Raw genomic sequence first — 18,963 nt, 5'->3', positions numbered from 1 at the left:
CTGCAGTTCATACTGTTAACACTCCACTTGTGTTCCTCAGTGCTAGTAAGATTCTGTATTTTCTACTAGTTCTGAAAGCTATGCAGGTTTGTGCCTAAAACCAGCTGGTTAGAGACTCCTTCAATTTAAAAACCATTCTGCTACTCAAATATTTTCAGCCTATAATTCTTACTGAATTGTTGTTTAAAAGCAGTATAATAAAATAATAATTCACTTGCCAAATAGTTTTTAGAGGATCCTATCTGCTGTCTTAATTCTTGTTGTTGCTTTCATATAGGATCAGACCAGTATCTTCTCACACTGGGAGAACTCATCATGGCTCCACATCTAAGAATAAATTCATGATGAAATTAATAATAGATTTCAGTTACAGTAATTTTTGCGCAAAATAATTACTAATCTTAGTACAGGGTAGTAAAAATCTTCTAGTAAATGTTCAGTGTGTTGGGAGATATTTTTATGAAAACTTTTTTCCAAAAACTGTGTTCTTTTTAATGGAGAAGAGACCTCCAATTAAAAAACAGACAAAACAAAAAAACCCCATAAAACCAAACCAAACAAACCTTGTCAAAATTGAATACTTGCATCTTTTATTTTATTTTAAAGTATTTATTTATTTTAAAGTGTTTCTTTTAAAGTATTTTCTTTCATGTAAATAAAATTAGCTGGAGAACAAAGAGCCAGTTGACATTCTTTTTTACACTTTAAGCCAAAACTTTCCAAAAAATCCCAGGAATATTTGAAAACATATGTATTTTGAGTTGAGGAGGGGAATGCTGGTGAGTCTCCACAAAATCACCTCAGTCTTTTTTTTGTTGGCAAACTCAGCAAAGAGGCTGGGCTTGGGCTTGGGACCCGAGCTGTGGTGCACAGATCAGTTCTGGATTTACAGGTGCACCTTGTGCCTGTGCTTTCTGTCACAGGGAGCACTGAGCCACTGCAGCCCACAGCAGTGCAAGATGGGAGCTGCTTGGAATTTTGCTTTGTCTTCAACTCAAGAGGTTCACTTTCTGAGGGAGCACAAAGAGAAGAGAAAAGGAACAGTCACCAAGCAATCCTTGGCCCTCTTTTTGTCCTGTTCACAAGGAAGCTTTTGGTACCCAGCCCCCCCCTCAGTCCCTTCCTTCAATTCCAACTTACTCCTCATCCTTTTCACTTCCATGTCTAATGGGAGTCATCTCTATCCTTCTATTCAGCACCTATGATTTTATCTACTTAGAGAGCTGAAAGCCTCATTTAAACACTCTTAATTCCTCTGAATCCTCAAAACTGACCTGTTAGTAGTTATTCAGTCTTACTGATGGATTTGTAGATGTAGTGCACAGGCACATACACAACCACAGCTTTTGCATAAAACTGAACTCATTCTAGAATCAGGACTGGGATACCTGAAGAAGACATGTAGCTTGTCTTCTCTCCTAAGTCTGGATCACAGCTACAGAAGTCATTCCTGACTGGTTTTTGTCTACACTGTTCTTAAACCTAGATAATTAAGATGCACAACATATTCCAGTGCTAATGCTAATATTTAATTTTCCTGCTGAAGTACATGACTAGTTTTTCTTATTACCATCATCATGGATGTGGGGAAAAATAATTTTCTTAGTAGCAGGCTTTATTCCTCTCCTGCGAGAAACCTCTTCTATGGGACAAACAGAACTCCAGTTGTTTCAGTTTCCCCAATGGGATTTGCGTGCTCTAATGCTATGTTGTATCTGGTTGTCTTCCTCTGGGCTTATCTCCATTTAGTTTATGTGTTTCTTATCTGGCAAGATTACTTTGATTTCTATTCCTTGAGAATGTTCACAATTCTTCCCACCTTGCAGTAGATTTATAAGCACAGTCTCTTTTCATCTAAGTGGGTAGTGAAAGTAGGGATTGATACTAATGCAGGATGGAAGCATGGAGAGCCCAACCTGACAGTGGAGTTTGACACTAGAAATTGCTCTTGAGGGTGCTTTTCTACCTGTTTTAGAGTTTGCTCTTGTCCTGATTTTGGGTCATATAGAATGAATTTTCTTCTTACTAGCTGGCACAGTTCTGTGCTTCAGATTCAGTACAAGAGTAATGTTGATAACACATTGATGTTTTAGATGTTGCTAAGTAATGTCTATACTAAATTAAGGACTTTCCAGGGCCTCGTGCTCTGCCAGGGAGAAGGTACACAAGATGTTGGGTGGGGGGTACAGCTGGGAGAGCTGACCCAAACTGGCCAAAAGGATGCTCCAAGGTGTGGAATGTCACACACAAAATGGGGAGAGTTGACTGGGGAGCACCGATTGCTGCTCAGAGACAGGCTGGCTGTCAGTCAGTGGGTGGTGAGCAATTGTTCTGTACAACAGCTCTTTCTCTTGGGTTTTATTTCTCTCTAGCCCTCCTTTTTGTTATGATTATTATATTGTATTATGTTTTAGTTAGTAAGCCATTCATATCTCAACCCATGAAGTTTGCCTTTTTGATTCTCCCTCCCACGGGGTGGTTATCCTGTTGCAGAAGGATGTTAAATTTGTGAAAGCAAATCATGTCAAATTTTACACACAGCTTCTGTGTGTAAAACTGTAAAACTGCTGGTGATGTTCAGAGAAGCTCAACTGCAATTGTGCTTTTCCAGCTGCTACCATTAAATCCTAGTTCAGAATCCAAGAATTCCATGGAGATGGCTCAGTATGAGCCCTGTATCTTTGGCCCTTAAACTTGGGCTTTGACCTGAGGACACTGCAGATGCCTTTTGTCCTGTGTACCAGATATTGCACTCTTGGGAGCACAGGTAGCAATGCAATGGTGCTGCTTGTAGAGACAGGGAATGGGGAGAAAGTCCCAGTAGGAATTCTCCTCACCTGCTGCATAAAGTGACACCAAGTTACCTGAAAGTTTCTTCAAGTGCTGTTTCCCCTGCAAGCCAAGCTGACCCTCAGATTGCAGCACTCCAGGAGTTTCAGGTGATTGTTGCTCCAATGAGGTGTTTCATGCCTGGAATTATTTCTTTGATGGAAGAAATAGAGAGTAGGATCAGGAACAGATGGTTGATAATGACGTCTTAATTCTAGAGAGAATGAAAGTGCAGTTTCATTATGGAGTGGTATATTTAAATTGCCTTCAGGTGTTAGTTTAAGAGAGTAGAGGAAAAAAGAAAAGTTAAAAAGATTTTTAAGATTTAGTAAAAGGGATAGAGTGGTACAAATCAGAGCTAGTAATAATGCCCTACAAACCTGTCAGATTGTAGTAATGTTACAAGTGCTTGCTAAAGGGAATCATTGCCCCGTGTATGGTGATGGACTTGTTTCACTTTGATGAATCAACTGGTTTGAATTATTAGAAAAATGAAATGTTTGCCCTGGTTCAGAATTTCCAAATGCCCCTTCAGGATAAAAGGATATGCTTTATGTCTTTTTAATAATTTGAGAATCAATTTTATGCTATGCAAAATACTCCCTCTTTAAAGCACTAACTTACACTTTAAAACAAATCCATGGTCCAACTGAGTTTGGTGACTAGTAAGTTTCATTTAAGGAATTTCTTTCCTTCTGCTAGACTTTCCTACAAATTGGACTTCTTTTAGTAAACATGTAATCCTAAAGGTTTATTATGACACTTTCAGTAAGCAGAATCCTGGCTGATAGAAATGTTGATGTAAATTGGGATTAATCAGGCTAATTCCTATGTGAATTTATGGCATTTATGTATGACAGATTGGAAAACTATCAATTCAAGACGTGTGTGATAGAAAACCCACATACTGACATATTTCTTTCTGTGAAAGATGTCATTGAAGGGCTGTTACTGTGTTACATATGTCATGTAAAATGTGTGAAAGATGAATAGAGATCCATACATAAACACTTTTGATCTGTTTGTATGCATTTGAGGAAAAGCTCTCATAGATTTCTTAAAAATACACAAATTAATATTGCTTACTTTTCAGCAGGGGTAAATTAGGGTCTTTGAGACCTTCTTAGAACAGTCTGGAGTTAAATAATATGCATGTTTTTCATTTTACTATGATGAATGCAAAGCTATTAAACAACCTTTTAAAGAGTTGGTGTAATTATCTGTAAACAGTAATGCTACAAAAAAAGGTCAAGTTGTCCTGCCATTAGAAGTTTATGGATATAAACTGGATTTATGTTGCCATAAAATGGGCACTGACTAACTAGATTAATTCTACACAACTAAACCAACTGTAGTAATATTTAGAAACAATAAAGTGATACCAATTAAAGCAATTTTATTTTTTGTGTCATATTGATTAATGGTGCACTAAAATTAACCAAAGACCTTAAAATCAGAATGGTTGCAGGAGGCATCCACATCTCAGCATTATTACCAACAAGAAGGAGCAGTTAAGGGAGATGGCCCTGCAATAGTATGAATATTTAATTAATAATTAGTCATGTAATTTCTCCTCAGGAATTATTATCCCTCAAACTGGTTTGTGAATTTAATTATTAGCAGCCTTTTTGTTTCCATGTCCCCTCATTACTGTCAGGATTGATGTAACATAAACTTCATTAAAAATTAAAGCAAGAGTCTTAATTACAAGGCTACCCTGACTGAAGTCAGAATTAGCCAAGTCAGTGATGTGCAAATGAGTGCATTATTTAAGAAACATGCTGGAAGTAGTTATGCTAATGTGGAAGGTTCACAGTAGCAGACCTTTTCACTTGCGGTTGCATATTCATTAAATGCACTATGCAAATTTAATGTAGCAGCCTTAGTAATGTGTTGTTAATTTATTCAGATTTATTGAGTAGGACTTAAAAAAAATGTACAAATTTAATTACTCTATCTGCTAGAATGATATTAGGAGAGGTAGTGGAGGTTTAAAATGTGTTGATCTGGATTACTGCAGTTTGATGGAGGATGTAGTATCAAAGGACACAATTTTGATAACTAGGCTTGAAAGAATATTTGATTTACTTATAGAATGATCTAAGAAATCACTAAAATTGCACATGCTACTTCCCAATAGGAAAGTAAAAAAAAAGTCTCAGTTGTATTAACTTAAGAGCTAAAGCAGTGCTGAGTCCACAGTCTAATGGATGTAATGATCCTTCTGAGACCAGTAAAGGTTATGTATGGAGATCTATGGGAAGCAAAGTGTCTTTGTGGAAAGTTCACTGGTTGTTACATGTTCCTTGTTGATGCTGCTGCTCATCAAGTTTAACAACAGGAATCCTGTCACTTTGCAACATTACTGGCAGCACACAGTCATTTGTTAGCAGTGGCTGATATGAAGTTTAAATTTCTGTTTTTTTTACTTTACAGTCTGCTAAAAAACCCAACACAAAGACTGCAAATTTACCATTGTGGAATAATTCTTACCTGGTATATTTTTTCCCCTATGAAAGTGATACAGATGGGAAAAAACCTATGTGATTGCATTGTAGTATTCACTTTGAAACCTATTCAAAATTATCTAGTCTCTCGTGGAAAGACTCATGCCACCAAATGTGACCCTGTTACCACTGAGGAACAGAAAAGCTGAGCTAGAACAATTTGTTTTCAAATGTCTTTGATTCTCCCCCATGTAACAGCTTCCATATTTTTATTTCCCACCTGATGCGTGGTTTCAGAAAAGTAATTGCTGCATGTCTTGTGCTTTTTCAGTAATCAACTTCATAGCTGGGTATCTGTAAAAGTTCAGATAATTTTCACACACTTGTAAGGGCTAACGCCTGGGCTGCTTATCTGGGCAGTAAGAGTATAAAGGACTCCCTCCTTCCAGGTGTGATAAGTCCTTGCACATTCTCCTCAGTGTGGGGTTGTCTCGCTATTTGCTCACTATTGAATTGTCAGACATCCAGGCTGTGTCAGGCCACAGGCTTGATACTATAAATAAGTGACTTCTGTTCCCTTGAAAATGTCTGATCCTGCCTCCCCTCGAAGGAAACAGTGAACAGTCCACATGTTTGTCTGAGTTAAAACTTAGGTACTTGCAGCCAGGAAAACTCTGAGCCTTCAGGTCAAGATGCTAATGCTGGGCACAGGCAGGTCTGCATTATGAAGCCTTTGGTAAAGCTCACCTGAGAAGTTCTTTTTCTTCTACTTTTGTTTCTTGTTACTGCTATGGTGAGGCTGCTATCTCCTCTGTCCTCTGAACAACACTGCAGAAATTAACTTGACTGTTCACTTTTAAGTCCCTAAAAATTAGCTGCCATTTGAAATAATGATAACAATACAAATAATCTGATGTAAATTCTTAAATCTGCATTTGTCTTACAAAACTAAGAAACCAACCCTATCCCTAACATCTTCCTCATCTTTTCACTTTCTCTGTGCTTTACTGGTCTGGGCCAGTGACTTTTATTTTCAGCCAAACCTGATCCAGCTAACAAATGCTCTTGTGCTGGGCTATCAGCTGGCACCACAGGTTTGACATTGAAATCACTGGATGACGGAGACAAGGGGCTACTCTTTCTGTCGCACTGCCACCCTCAGTGCATGCCACAGTGCAGCCTGACAGGACAGCAGCCACTGGCACAAGGGGTGGAAACAAGTGGTTGGACACAAAGTCACACGGGTCCTTCTGTGGTGACTCTCCTGTCAAACATGGACTGTACCTACAGCTTCTCTGCCTATGTCTTAGGCTCCTTTCACTGCTAAATATTATAATACAGATTCCCATGTTTTTTAATCCCTGCTGGAATCTATCCTGGTTTTGCCAGGTGGCTTGAAGAATCTGGAGAATCTGTCAATCTCTTTCCCTCTGCTCTTCTCATAAACAATTGGATCTGTTCGGTTTGGGTAAAAAGCTGACTGCCCAACCTATCAGTTTTGGTTTTCTCTTCATGCAGCAAACTCCTTTCAGATAAATTCTTTTGCTCCAGAAAGTAACAATCTTATGACGGCTGCACAAAAAGGATCTATGTCCTCTGATGTCAGGCATCTCCCCTGGAACACACAAGGCAGAGTCTGTAGCACTGTAGGTTGGTTCCCCTCGTAGATCATTGAGGCATTGCCTGGATGTGTGCACACACAGCCCGGGCTTTCTGGAAGTGTTCTGAGGAAAATTCATCCTCTTTGCCCAAACAAGGATCTGTGTGGTATCCTACATTGCAACAGTGTTGTTTGAAAGGCATTCATGGTGTTGGAAAGCCTTTCATAGTGTGGCCTCTGTATGTCAGAAAAACCAAGAGGTGTGGGTGTGCTGCAGGGCTATTTCCTGCTCCATAGAGAGATTCTCATTTCACACACACTTTACTGGAAATGGCTCTCTCAGTAAATTCCCATTCACTCTTCTTTTACATGTTTATCCAGTCACTGGAAATTTCTCTTTTCTGTTGAAAGCATAGGCTGGCTTATTTGAAATAGTATGATTGCAGTGAAGTCTTAGAGCTGTGCCTTCATTGTGTGGGTGGGGAGATGAAATGATATGCATTGTATGCTTGGAATAGTTGAATGATTAGGCACTTACATCTGTTTAATTAAACAATGAGCTTCAACCTCTGTTTAATTAAGGACTAGCTCATTTCAGTTGTGGTTGCATGCTGGGAGTTACAACACTTCTGTAATTCAAATCCAAGGATATAATAGAAACAGGCTGGTCTCGTTCCAATCCTTAATAGCCAGTGGTGCACAGCACAAGGCAAAGAGATGATCTGCAGGTGAACAATCTAAGAATTGAGGTGTTATCAGGGAAAAGGTGTGTTTAAGGTAAGAATTGTGTCAATACGAAGAATGTGAAATCCTATCTGTTGGGTGATGGGGGAGGTGAAGGCTACCAAATATCATCCATCAATAGCAGTGTGTTATAGTCTGGCTTTACTCCCTGGAAAGTCTTGTTTCCTTAACATTATTGCCTTAACTTTGTCTCTTAAGAACTTTGCCCACATTGCTGAAGGCTGAGGACCTTGTGTTTTTCAATGTAATCCTCTGAAAACAAACTTCACTATGAAAAAAATGCAAATGTCTTGGTTTTTTAAAAGAAAAAGTAGGATTTGAGACACAGGCTGGAGCTTAGATTTGAGAACCTTGCTGTATCTCATTTAGCAGAATTCACAAAAGAATCTGGGACTGATCTGGTTTGCTGTGCTGTAGGATTGCCTGCCAGGCAACGGACTTTCCTTTCTCTGTCTTAATTATGAATATGAGACACACAAACCTTGTTCTTTAGGGAAACTCAAACCAGTGTTAACTAACAGGGAAAGAAGCAGCAGCTGAAGAGACTGCTGTGTAGTGTTCTTTCAGTACTGAGCTGTGAAAAGGAAAGAAGAAATTTGTAAAGAAATATGAGAAAAATAGGAGGTGTTATAAATGTGTTGAAAGGGACTCAGAAAAGTGACTCTTGTTATCAGACCTACAGGTCTACATATTCAAGTCAGGTTGGTTGGGAATTCCAGCTTCCTTGTGACTTGTTACTTTGACTGTCCCTAAGGAAGAATTGCAAAGAGGTGATGTTGCAGTGAGTAAATGTGACTGTTTCCACTTTAATTAGCATGAGCCTATACTGGAATATTTAGCGAAACTGGATTAGCTTTCAAACAAACATGGAATTTGATCGTCTTGTGTTTATCTTACACGTCTGAAGTCCTGGTGAACTCAAAACCTGATCGTCCTCCCCAAGCACCATGTGAATAACACCACAATTGCATCATGCTTAATTTGCTCTATTCTATGACTGGTGAGATGGGAGGAGCCCCTAAACAACTAAAAGAACTCCCAACTTGGACACTCAGGGTTTCCAAGGGCTGCAGAGTTTCCAAGCTAAACTACAAGGCAGAGAGATCGTTAAGTGCTTGCATGTCCCTATCTCCCAACAGCGGCAGCACACCTTGTGCAACACCAGTCCATTCCCCATCTGGCAGAGGGGAGTCTTGTGGCAGTGCTTGGTACTTCTGCTCCCAGGAAAGGACAGGATTTTGGTGGATGCCTTTTTACAAATGTGCCAAGGTGTGGGCTTACTGAACTTAAATTTTGAAATAAGCTGTTAGTTTTCAAGTAGCCATTTTGTACTAAGACAAAGTACTTTTTTTCTTAATAAGCATTTTCATAATAATAATAAGCAATTCATAATAAGCAATTTAATATGCATAGGTTTAATTTTGGTAAGTTGGTCTGCGTATGTATGCATAATCAAAAAAGTACCTTTCGTTGGAGAATGCCAATCATTCATCTCAAATGAGAGTTGTAAGGACTAAAAACAGTAAGAATTTTGGCGGAGATGGTGTCATGCTCTGATACATGTGGTTACTGTAACACAGTAGCTGAAGCGTTGCACTCTGAATGGGTTTCGTCTGTATTTACCTGCTGTTTCTTCAGTCTGTCTCTGTTGATGCGTGGTATCTGCTGACAGAGATAAGGTATAAGGTTATGTTGCTTTTTGCAGTGACACTTCGTGCATTTTGTTTGCTGCAGTTGTAGCAGCAGCAATTCAGGAGGTGCACACATGTAACCTGTTGGCCCTCCTGCAGTGACAGCCATTGCCAGACTGTCCCTGCGTCTTTACAAAGATGATACACAGAAAACTGCAGTTACTGCGTTGCGACAGCAGCACATTATTTTACTGAACCTTAAAAAAAAAAGGATGTGGCTTTCTTGTTAAACAACCCTATGTTTCAGCTTCTTGCTGTAACTTTAAAAGCACTGGGTTAGTCTGGACCCTGGGCAGGCAGAGCAGCTGAAGGCTGTGTCCTCGGTGGGGATACTGTAGCCCAGTGAATAATGGTTCTGCTTCTGTGGGTCTTATTCTTGTTGCAATTACATGGGTTTAATCAAGTTCACGAGTTTGGGCAGCCTCTCATCTTCCTGCCTCTCTCTGCTCTCCATCCTCTACCTAGTACATTAACTGGAGGAAAAAATTTATGATCTCATTAGTTTTGCATATTGGTTCACTTAGGACAAATTGAAGCTTAAAAATGTCACTCAACTTCAACCTGTTATGAAAGCATTTAATCCACCGAAGACTACTCAGGTGTTTCTGAGCCATTTGACAACTCTGACACCCTGTAAAAGTTACATTAAAAATGGATTCTGTACAGGTACTTCTGGTCACCAGTATCACTGCAGGTTCTAAGCTGGGCTTCTGGAGGGGTGTTCTTGGCTGTGCCAAGCCTCACTCCAAGTGTGTTCAGATGTGCTTCCCTGCAGATTCACAAATTCCACAAGAGCAGGCCAGCATGGGGACGAAGTGAGGCGGCTTCTCCCTCTGTTGGCTTAGGCCCTGCCTGTTCCAGTTCTTGTTGTTCTCTCTGTGTATTTTGCAGCACTTTCTGCAAGGCATTGGCCATCCCTGCTTGAGTCTTACCAAGCTCACCCTCTGAACCTCTGCCCCAGGGAGTTCTGGAAGTTGACTGAAACCTGACATTCCTGGTGATCGCTTCCTGTGCAGCAGACATTTGCTTTATGTGGTACAGAGGGAGAGCTGTTGCTGCTGCAGCTGTGGTTACCGTGGCCCCCAAGCTATTTTGTACTCTGGCAATCAAAGGCCTAGGATTTCTATCATTTTAGGTGTTGCTGTTCATTAGCAGTTTTCAGGGAATGATAAACATCCCATCTCTTCCCTGAAAACCTCTTCTCAACTTGTATGAGACCTGATTTGAAAAGCTAGGGTCACTCAGGGGCTCTGCACACAACTGGGGACTCCAGCACACAATTTGGTAGCAAATGGAGTATTAATTTTCTTTAAGCGGACATATCAAATTTCTGTGTTTTTTAAAAAAAATCAAACCTATACTTTGTTTGGAAAAATCTGTGTTTCTGAGAAATTTCAAGAGTTTGGTTAAATCTTCTGAGTCATCTTTTTATTACCTTCTACCAAATGTATCCTGAAGGAGGACTCCAAGAGTTTTGCTACAGGAATCAGGTATATCTTCCATTCCACTGTAAGCCTTTTTCCTCCATGCTGACTTTGCATGTGAATTTTTAACTTGAGAGAAAACCTTGTGTAGATGGAGATTAATCTCCTGACGCAGTTCTTGACAGCACTAACAGGTTGTGATATTCTGGGATAATGCTGTACCTCACACTTCCTGCTGTTTAAAGCAATTATTTTTCATATAAGATATGTTGGTCCTACACAGGGATTTTTACAGGTGTCCTTGTATCCCATGGCAAAGATTTGAGGCCTGGGGCTACTTTTTCTATGTCATCATCACAATTCCAACATGGATAAGCTATTTTGGGGGCCCCTTTTCTGTCAAGTCTTTGGAATTTACAGGCTGTCTCTCTTGCCCTCTTTGTCAGACACTAAGGCTCTCTTGCCTTAACTGAAGATGATTTGCCATATGGTGAAGTGGGTTTGTTCTCTATTAAATGTTTTTAATTGCAGTATGTTTACAAAGAGCTCTGTAAATACTTACATATCTGATGCAGCTAGAAATTAGTTTTATGCTGGGTTTTCCTGGGACTATTCCAAATGACGCTGTTCAGAGAAGTTAAATTGCATTTTCTGCCATTCAGTGCTTAATGACAGCATGCCCAGCGTGGGGCTGGATGGCATCGTGCTTTCCATGAATCCATAAATAAGACCTCAAAAGGATTACTTCAAATGATATACGTGAGTAAGCTCCCATTGAGGTCTGGCGGGAATGCCTACTCTGGTAGCACTAGTGAAATTACTCGTATGATTTACAGCCAGAAACTCAGCCAATGTAGTTAATTTTAAACTCTGTTGTTTGCACTAGGATTTTACATTGATTTTTTAACGTTGTCCCAGTATGACTTCTGCACATAAACACAGTCTGAGTCTGTCAGAGCTTTTTCTAAAGGCTGCTTACTGCCCTCCATGAAAAGTTTGAGGGAGAGATTATTTTCTGTTCCTGGGAAGCCCGAAATCAAGCTTCAGACTTGCAGAAACAACGCTTCTGTAAAGACCTCAGTCAGTGTAATACTGATTTTCAGCTAAAACTGGTGTGTAAAAGCCTACTAGGTATCTTAAGTCTCTACAGATATAAATTACAGATGTGAAATGTGTGTATGCCAAGTCAGCACAAAGCAACCCCATCTGAGAAACTGTATTATGTGAAGTGCAAAAAATTATTCGCTGGGTAAAATCAGAGAATGGGCTAAATGATTTGTTGGAATTCTCATTGTGTACAGCTGTCAAAACATTTATTAATCATGTTTGAATCCTATGAAAACCTTTTCTAAATGTTCTTGGAGGAAAACCAGAAAATCTCAAGTTATGCAGGGCAACTTAATCGCTGTAACAAGTAGAGAATATTCCACTTAAATTCCTGTTCAACAGACTAAGTTCCATTTTGGCAGCCAAGTTGTTTCCATGTTGTTCAGCACAGGTACAGGTATTTAGTATCGTCTCTTTCAGAAGTATCATCTGTCCACACCAAGGCATGGAAGGAAAACTTATGCAAGTTAAGACCAAGTTCAGGCTCTTGGGCAATGCCATCCTTGGTTTTAGCTGGCCCTCAAGCTGTCCTAAACTTCTCCATGGATATTCTTCAGAGACTGCAGATATGAGAAACACTGTGGGCTTGTTTTGTGTTTCCTGAGGCCTTTGGAGTATCTGTGTCCAGCAGCACCAAGGTGGGAAGGGGTATCAACAGCTGGATAAAAGTTCTGCTGGGAAAGGGTCCAGCCTGCTTTGCTACACAGCTACGAGTGTCCATATGGGAAAGTGTGTGAGGAGCTTCTGCTGTTGATTTTGGAATCCTTTTGTGTTGCTTCTTTTACATAAGTAGAACTAAAGTGCACTGGATCCTCTGCAGACTGACTACAGCTCTTTATTTGCAAATGGAATGCTTTCCTTATCTTCTTATCCTTGGACTTAGAATGTATGACAACAAAACAGGCAGTATTTAATGTAATGAAGTCTTTGTTTTTTGTGTCTCTGTAGCTTGGAGAAGTCAGAGCAATGATAAATTATTTCAGAAAGTACATTTAGGTTAGAATTTCATAGCTGCCATAGGTACTGGGCATAAACGGCCTGGGTAAGGGAGCCAGGGGATGCAGGAGTACCACGGGTGGGAGCACTGTGACATTAACTGTGACACCACGGCAGCACCTCACTGAAGAAATTCAGGAGGAAGAAGTTTGGAATGAAGAATATTCAGAGCCAAATACTTTTCTGGTGTAAGTTACTTCAGCTGCACTGGCAGCTGTGTGATTTGTGTGATTTGAGGATATGCATTTGTATCACAAGAGAATTTCTTCTTCCAGGATATTGCACTGTGAAACATTAGAGCTCTAAAGCACCTTGATTCTCCAGCATCCTTTAAGTTTTAAATGTCTGTCTTTTGGGTATGGTCTTAATAGACTGGGGCTTTAGGACCAGTTTCTCTGAGAAGCAGTTCTGTTCAAGAAGGGCCCTTGACACCATTCTGGCTTAACGCTAGACACATCTGCTGCTACTTGGGCAAAATTGACACTGTCTAGAGAGCAAAGCAATCACCTGCTGTAGCATTACAGAGCATTTACACTTGAGCCATATTACCAGGCAGTAAATCTTGACCTTTAGGAGTTCAGAGATTAGATTTCTTCGCTACAAGCGCTCAAGATATTGTTAGGAATTTGTTGCTATTCAAAGCAGATTTCAGGGGTTACCTATGGGTTTAAATCATAGCCTCAATCATTATTGGAAGGTTCTTTTAAAGCTGAGATAGCTTCGAATAAAAACTAGGATTACTTTTACATTTATTTTTAGTAGTTGTCAAGAAGAAAATGTGGGGGTAGGAAGGGGTTGTGGAGGCAAAGACATTGCTCTAAGTTTCAGTGTTTATTTCTATGTGAACAGATATTTTACAGTGTTTGGAGGGAAATGGCTTCTTTTCAATGTGGACAAGAGATGCACTTATTCCACTGGGATAATAAACTAAAAGTTGTTTTCAAAATAGGACTGAAGATAGACATAGTTTAAAAGAAACTATTTTGAAAATAGGAGCCCCTCAGATAATCACTGACTTAAATAGACACAGTGTTAATTGTTCATTAATACTGAGGAATGCCTGAAAGCTTGTGCATTATATTGTGTACAAACCAAGCACTGCAGAAGGGGAGTCAGGCAGATGCCAAAAGAGGTCAATGAGCTCCCACTACTAACAGGAATCCTTTGTTCCCATTGCAGAAAAGCACTGATTATCAGGTTTGTGTAGGTGCACACAGCAATTTACTGGGACTCTCATCTCCTTTGGCAGCAAGACAGAAGATCAAAACTCATAAGACATTTTCTCCTCTCTTTCTCCTATTTCCCCAAACCATTGCAGTGGGTCTCAAATCCTTATTTCTGTTTTTTTTATCCTAAGCTTATTTTTCCAAAATAAAAAGAGTTACAGTTATGAAAAAAATCCAGTTTTCATCCAAAGTTTTTTAAAAATAATGCATTTTTAAAAAACTTTTAACTATAAACCCGGATATAAAATGGAAAGCTAATGACTGAAGAGCAGTACAGTAAGAGCCTGTTGTAACTGATAGTAAAAACATGTTCTGCATGGTGCTGGAGTTAAAATGTGGTGGTAATTCTGGAATGAATTCAGAAAAGAATCAGCCAGAAGAGTAAGGGATTTTTGCCCTTTGCTCAGGCCAATGTTCCAGAGCTGGAACACACTCTAACCCTCTGGGCATTGTATTAGAGAAGGATTGGAGATCACTTGGAGAGTACAGGCAGGGAAACTTTTGTTGAGGAAAGGAAGCACGATTAAAGTGATTAACTACCATGAAACAGTTCATTACAGAGTCCTTTAAAGTCCAAGTCTCCCAGCCCCCAGGGTTTCACTTGCTTGCTTTTTTTAATCCTGTAAAGTGACTTTTTTTTCCTGTAGAAAAGAAGGGAAAGCTTAACAAAGGGGAGGAGCTCAGAAGGGGGCAGAACCTTTTGCCTTATTGCTCTTTGAAAGCTGTAATTGATATTGTAAAACTTCCCAATGAAACACACTTTTCCAGGCCTTCAGAGGCCAGAAACTCCAGAGTTATTTTGCTAAGCCTCAAAATTGCGAAGTGTAAGAATGTGTTTGAACTGGCTGGACAACCTTCAGCTGAGCAGTTCCTCTCCTCTGTGCAGATGATAAACACCATCCCCACAAGCCCCAGGTCTTGTTCCCTGTTCTGTGATAACTAGGCATTAAAAACAACAGATGGAACCTTAACTGGTCAGCTAAAATTGTCTAGGTCTCTTTGGACACATTAGATATTTCACAAGGTATTAGAGTTTGGCCTCGCACAGCTGATGTTGTGGTCTTTGAAATCCTGACCAGCGGAAACAGATTTTGGCCTTGGGAGATAATGAAAAAAGCTCTTGGTGAGCCCTGTAGGAGCATAAAGGCTTATCTTGAAGCCTTTTATCATCTGATGATGATGGCTCAGGTAGCTTAAGGCAACTGAGCTGTCCCCAGTGCATTTCTGCTTCTGTTTTTCACACTGAGGAAGATGTCTTGTCTAGATCTGAACTCCCCCAGTCTGTCTTTTGTATGACTCTCTTGGCCCTGGTTCTACATCCGTCTTTATCATCTGTTGTGTGGTTCCACTGCTCTGAGCATCTAAGGATGTCACAGTCTACAGTATGTTTGCAATAATGCAGTTAGGCACCATTTTTATGGGTGGGAAATTGTGTTCTTTTTTCTGTGATTAGGTCCTCTAAGATACTGGGACTAAATGACCGCTAAATGCCTTTTGAGTGTCTAGGTTTAAATGGGAATGACATTGGCATTCTGCTACAGAGGGGAAAAGGAAAAAGCCAAACAAACCCAGGTTCCTCACATCTTCAGCTGCAGGTCAGCTTGCCTTGGCATTCTAAGGGAGATCTGAAGGATTGGAACATGTAAAGTGCTCCTGTATGTAAAAGCACCAAAGGGCTTTGGTACAATGCCATGTGAAGTGTTGACACACTATGTTGTATTCCTAAATGCTAAAATGTTTGCTGCTTGTTTGAAGCAGTATCCTTAATATAGGATATGATCTTTTGATGAAAATAAAATACAGGGAAACAATCTAGTTGTGACTGACTATGCCAAACCTGCGTAGAAGTTTTTGTTTTGACTTGTTTCCCTTCTGCTTCCCCCCCCACAGAAGACTCACTGTTGGTGGTGCCAGCAAATGCATGGTGTGCAGTGGTTGCTATGGTAATTATTTCTAGTAATCAGTTAGTGTTATAAATGGCTAGGATTTAATGAAGAGTTCCCTCAGGAATATCCTGATCAGTTTCGTTATGCATCCCTGTGAGACATGCCAGGGTGCTGAGCATTCATCCACTGCAGCAGAACCAGGGGAGCTGTGGTGGTTCATCACTCCTGAAATCTCCCATGCTTTTCGCAAGCTAATTCTGTAGGAAACACAAGTAAACGATGCAGAACTTACTAATGACTGGGGCTTGCAATCTGCACGGATCTGCTTCCCTGTACCGAGGAGGGCACTCAGTGCAGCTTTGTGCACAGTGCTGATTTACTGAAGGGGCAAGAAGATTTTCAGATTTACAAAAGCTGAAAGAATACTGCATTCTGTTTAAAATAGAATGATTCCATCTTTGTGTATACAGATAATTTTACTGTTCTGAAGGGTCCATGCAGTGTGCAAAAGCAAGTGATAGCTTAATATGGCAGTTTGCAAACCTCAAACCAGATGTAAAATGTGTGCTTTTTAAAAAAATTTGTACTTTAGATCTTTATAGAAACTCATCAGATTATGTTTTTATAGCAGGTGTCTTTCCCAATTTGAATCTTAATAAGTCTTAATTTCATTTTGAGACTGTGGAGAACTGGTTAACTTGGTTCAGCAATCAGTAATGTATTCCTTCCTGGAAGTCCAGAGGCTTAAATTAAGGCTGTCAAACAGTAATAAGGTCGCTACCAAATATGTTAGGAGCCAGTGTACAGGTGCTTGTAATGCTCCATCACATGGATAGAGGTTAAGGGACCAGTCATTTTATGAGGCCACATATGGGTTCTCCTGCAGTTTTGCAAAACAGAAAATGGCTTAGTCTGTTTAGCAGAGGAGTTTCAGTGTGGTGTTTATTCTTTGAAAATAGTGCATGGGAGAACGGAGTTTAAAAAGGGGGGTTTAAATTGTCAAATACAGATATGGCTTTGCTTAGTTTTCCTTGGGGCAGTCTCTCTAAAGGTACTTCATAAGCCAAGATCAGTCCACACCAAAAGAAAAGATCCAAGCAGCTGCTTCCCTCTGAAGGCACACTAATTATTAGGGGTCCGGCCCGGGCTGAATCAAAATCTCACTAACTGCTGGTGTTTGTGGTTGGGTTTTTTCTGATCAGGAGTTGAGACCAAACACACAAGTTGGTAAAAAAGTGGTGTGTTATGAGCTGGCATGAGGCATCGAACCCGTTTGTTGTATGTTAATTTATCTGAAATGAAAGTACGTGGGTCACGTGTAACATATTTTTGGTTCATCTACGTGCCAAACTTAATACTTGGGTTGGGTGATTAGGAAAAGAGCATTTTTTTTCCTAGACTTTAAACGCTATTCAGAAGTTATATATTTTATAGTGAAATTGTTTAGAATCGACTTTGTCTGAACAGATAAATTTTCATCTCAAGTATTTCAAAATGTGAGACTTCGTTAGACCCCCTCAGATTCTTTGGCTGTGTCTCACTCAGATAATCTCTGCTGTTCCCCTTCTACAAGAGTACCAAGGGTTCTTTTGTCAAGGGCCTTATTTGTCAGACTGTGCTAATGCATCTTTAATCATTCTTCTTCCTCTTTCTTATGCATTTGCTGCATAGTTCTAGGTGGAATTGCCTCTTCAGATTTTTTCTGTCTTGCAGTGGTACATTCAGGCTCAAATTGTTGTGCTCAGTAGTGCCATTGTCACATTATAACAAGGAAGATGCTTCATCATGTGTTCTAAAATGAGCCGAAATCTTCTGCTAGGAGCTGAGGGATCATGTTGTAGAAAAACATTCATTTTTAAGCACCAAGTCATTACACTGGAAAAGGACACATTAACGTTGTCAAAGTATTTTCACTCTGTAATGCCAGGGTATCACATTAACAAGTTGCAGGGCATGAGGTTTTCAGTATTCCCATTTACTAAGGTGTACAATGCAGATGTTTTTAAACGGGCAGTTTTCCTCAGGATTATGAGTTTGGCAGTTGCTAACAGAAAACTTTGGTTTCAAAATATTAGCAAATTAGATAATACTATTTGGCAAGTCTAATTAATGCAGCCAGTTCAGGCACTGCCTCCTTTATTGTTGCTGCTATGTAATTATGATCTTAGATTTGTCTCCATATTTAATATTTCAATAGAAGGCAGCAAAGTAATGTAGACTGTCTCATTGTTAATCCAGTAGTTCTATATTTTTGCTTATATGCTGGTCAGGAAAAGAAGAAAAGGTTAAGTGAAAGATGGTGAGGGAAAGAGGTCTATCCAGGGACAGAAAGACCATATTGCCATATGAAAAGAAAAAAGGTACCTGAGTTCAGCAAGCTGAAAGTTTGAATTACCAAAATGTGACAGCTCAGGTAAAACAAGCTCCATGAAATTTGTGAAAATATCTGCTTAAGTCATCTTCCTGTAATTATTGGTATAAACAGTTTTGAAATACTAACACCATCACAAGGTATCTGTGTGTCTGTTTAGGAGCTAATGCGAGCAGGAATGTGGGACATCTGTTGTTCAAACCCTTCCTATGAACCATGAGGGTATGGTTATGACTTGGCTGGATGAGCAAAGATGTTGTGGCATTTGCTTGCAAGTGCCTGCGTTCCTGGGCTTTTTTGGCCAGTGTATCTGATTAACCCACTGAGCACACAGGAGTACAGTAATATCCAAACACAGACCAGATTGAAGAACCTTGAGGATACCAACCAAATCTTTGATAGCTGAAGAAAAAAGGGACAATTTCCAAGGTGAGGTATAGAGAAAATACAGGCATTCTACTGGGAGATTGGATCCCAGAAAATCCTTCCAGCTAACTAATAGAAATGGAAGGCAAGGAACAGGGAGGAAGGCATTGGAGCTGGGAGACTGTGATGTCTGTACATGTGAGATCAGAAAAGAGAAAGCAGTTCTCCTGGCAAGGAAGAAACAGGGCTTTCCTTTGTGCATCTCAAGGTTCTTCT

General features: G+C 39.9%; 1 long non-coding RNA gene across 4 annotated transcripts in view; it reads right to left on the bottom strand.

Annotated features, from left to right (window-relative positions):
• Positions 1–339: 339 nt before the first annotated feature.
• LOC121669758 overlaps positions 340–18,963 on the bottom strand; it is a 69,913-nt gene continuing 51,289 nt past the window's right edge. Inside the window, exons 2-4 of one of the 4 annotated variants that reach the window (XR_006017885.1) lie at positions 9,244–9,285; positions 2,865–3,043; positions 340–1,010 (exon numbers count right to left, since the gene is read on the bottom strand). This is a non-coding gene — a long non-coding RNA (uncharacterized LOC121669758). The remainder of the gene's footprint in view (positions 1,011–2,864; positions 3,044–9,243; positions 9,286–18,963) is intronic. The other 3 variants (XR_006017886.1, XR_006017887.1, XR_006017884.1) reach the window with 3 other exon arrangements.

The sequence above is a fragment of the Corvus kubaryi genome, unplaced genomic scaffold, assembly GCF_017639235.1.
Source record: "Corvus kubaryi isolate FWS band 111438036 unplaced genomic scaffold, C.kubaryi_AGA036_p1.0 37394, whole genome shotgun sequence".
In the NCBI taxonomy this organism is placed as follows: Eukaryota; Metazoa; Chordata; class Aves; order Passeriformes; family Corvidae; genus Corvus; species Corvus kubaryi.
This window is presented reverse-complemented; position numbering and strand designations above follow the sequence as displayed.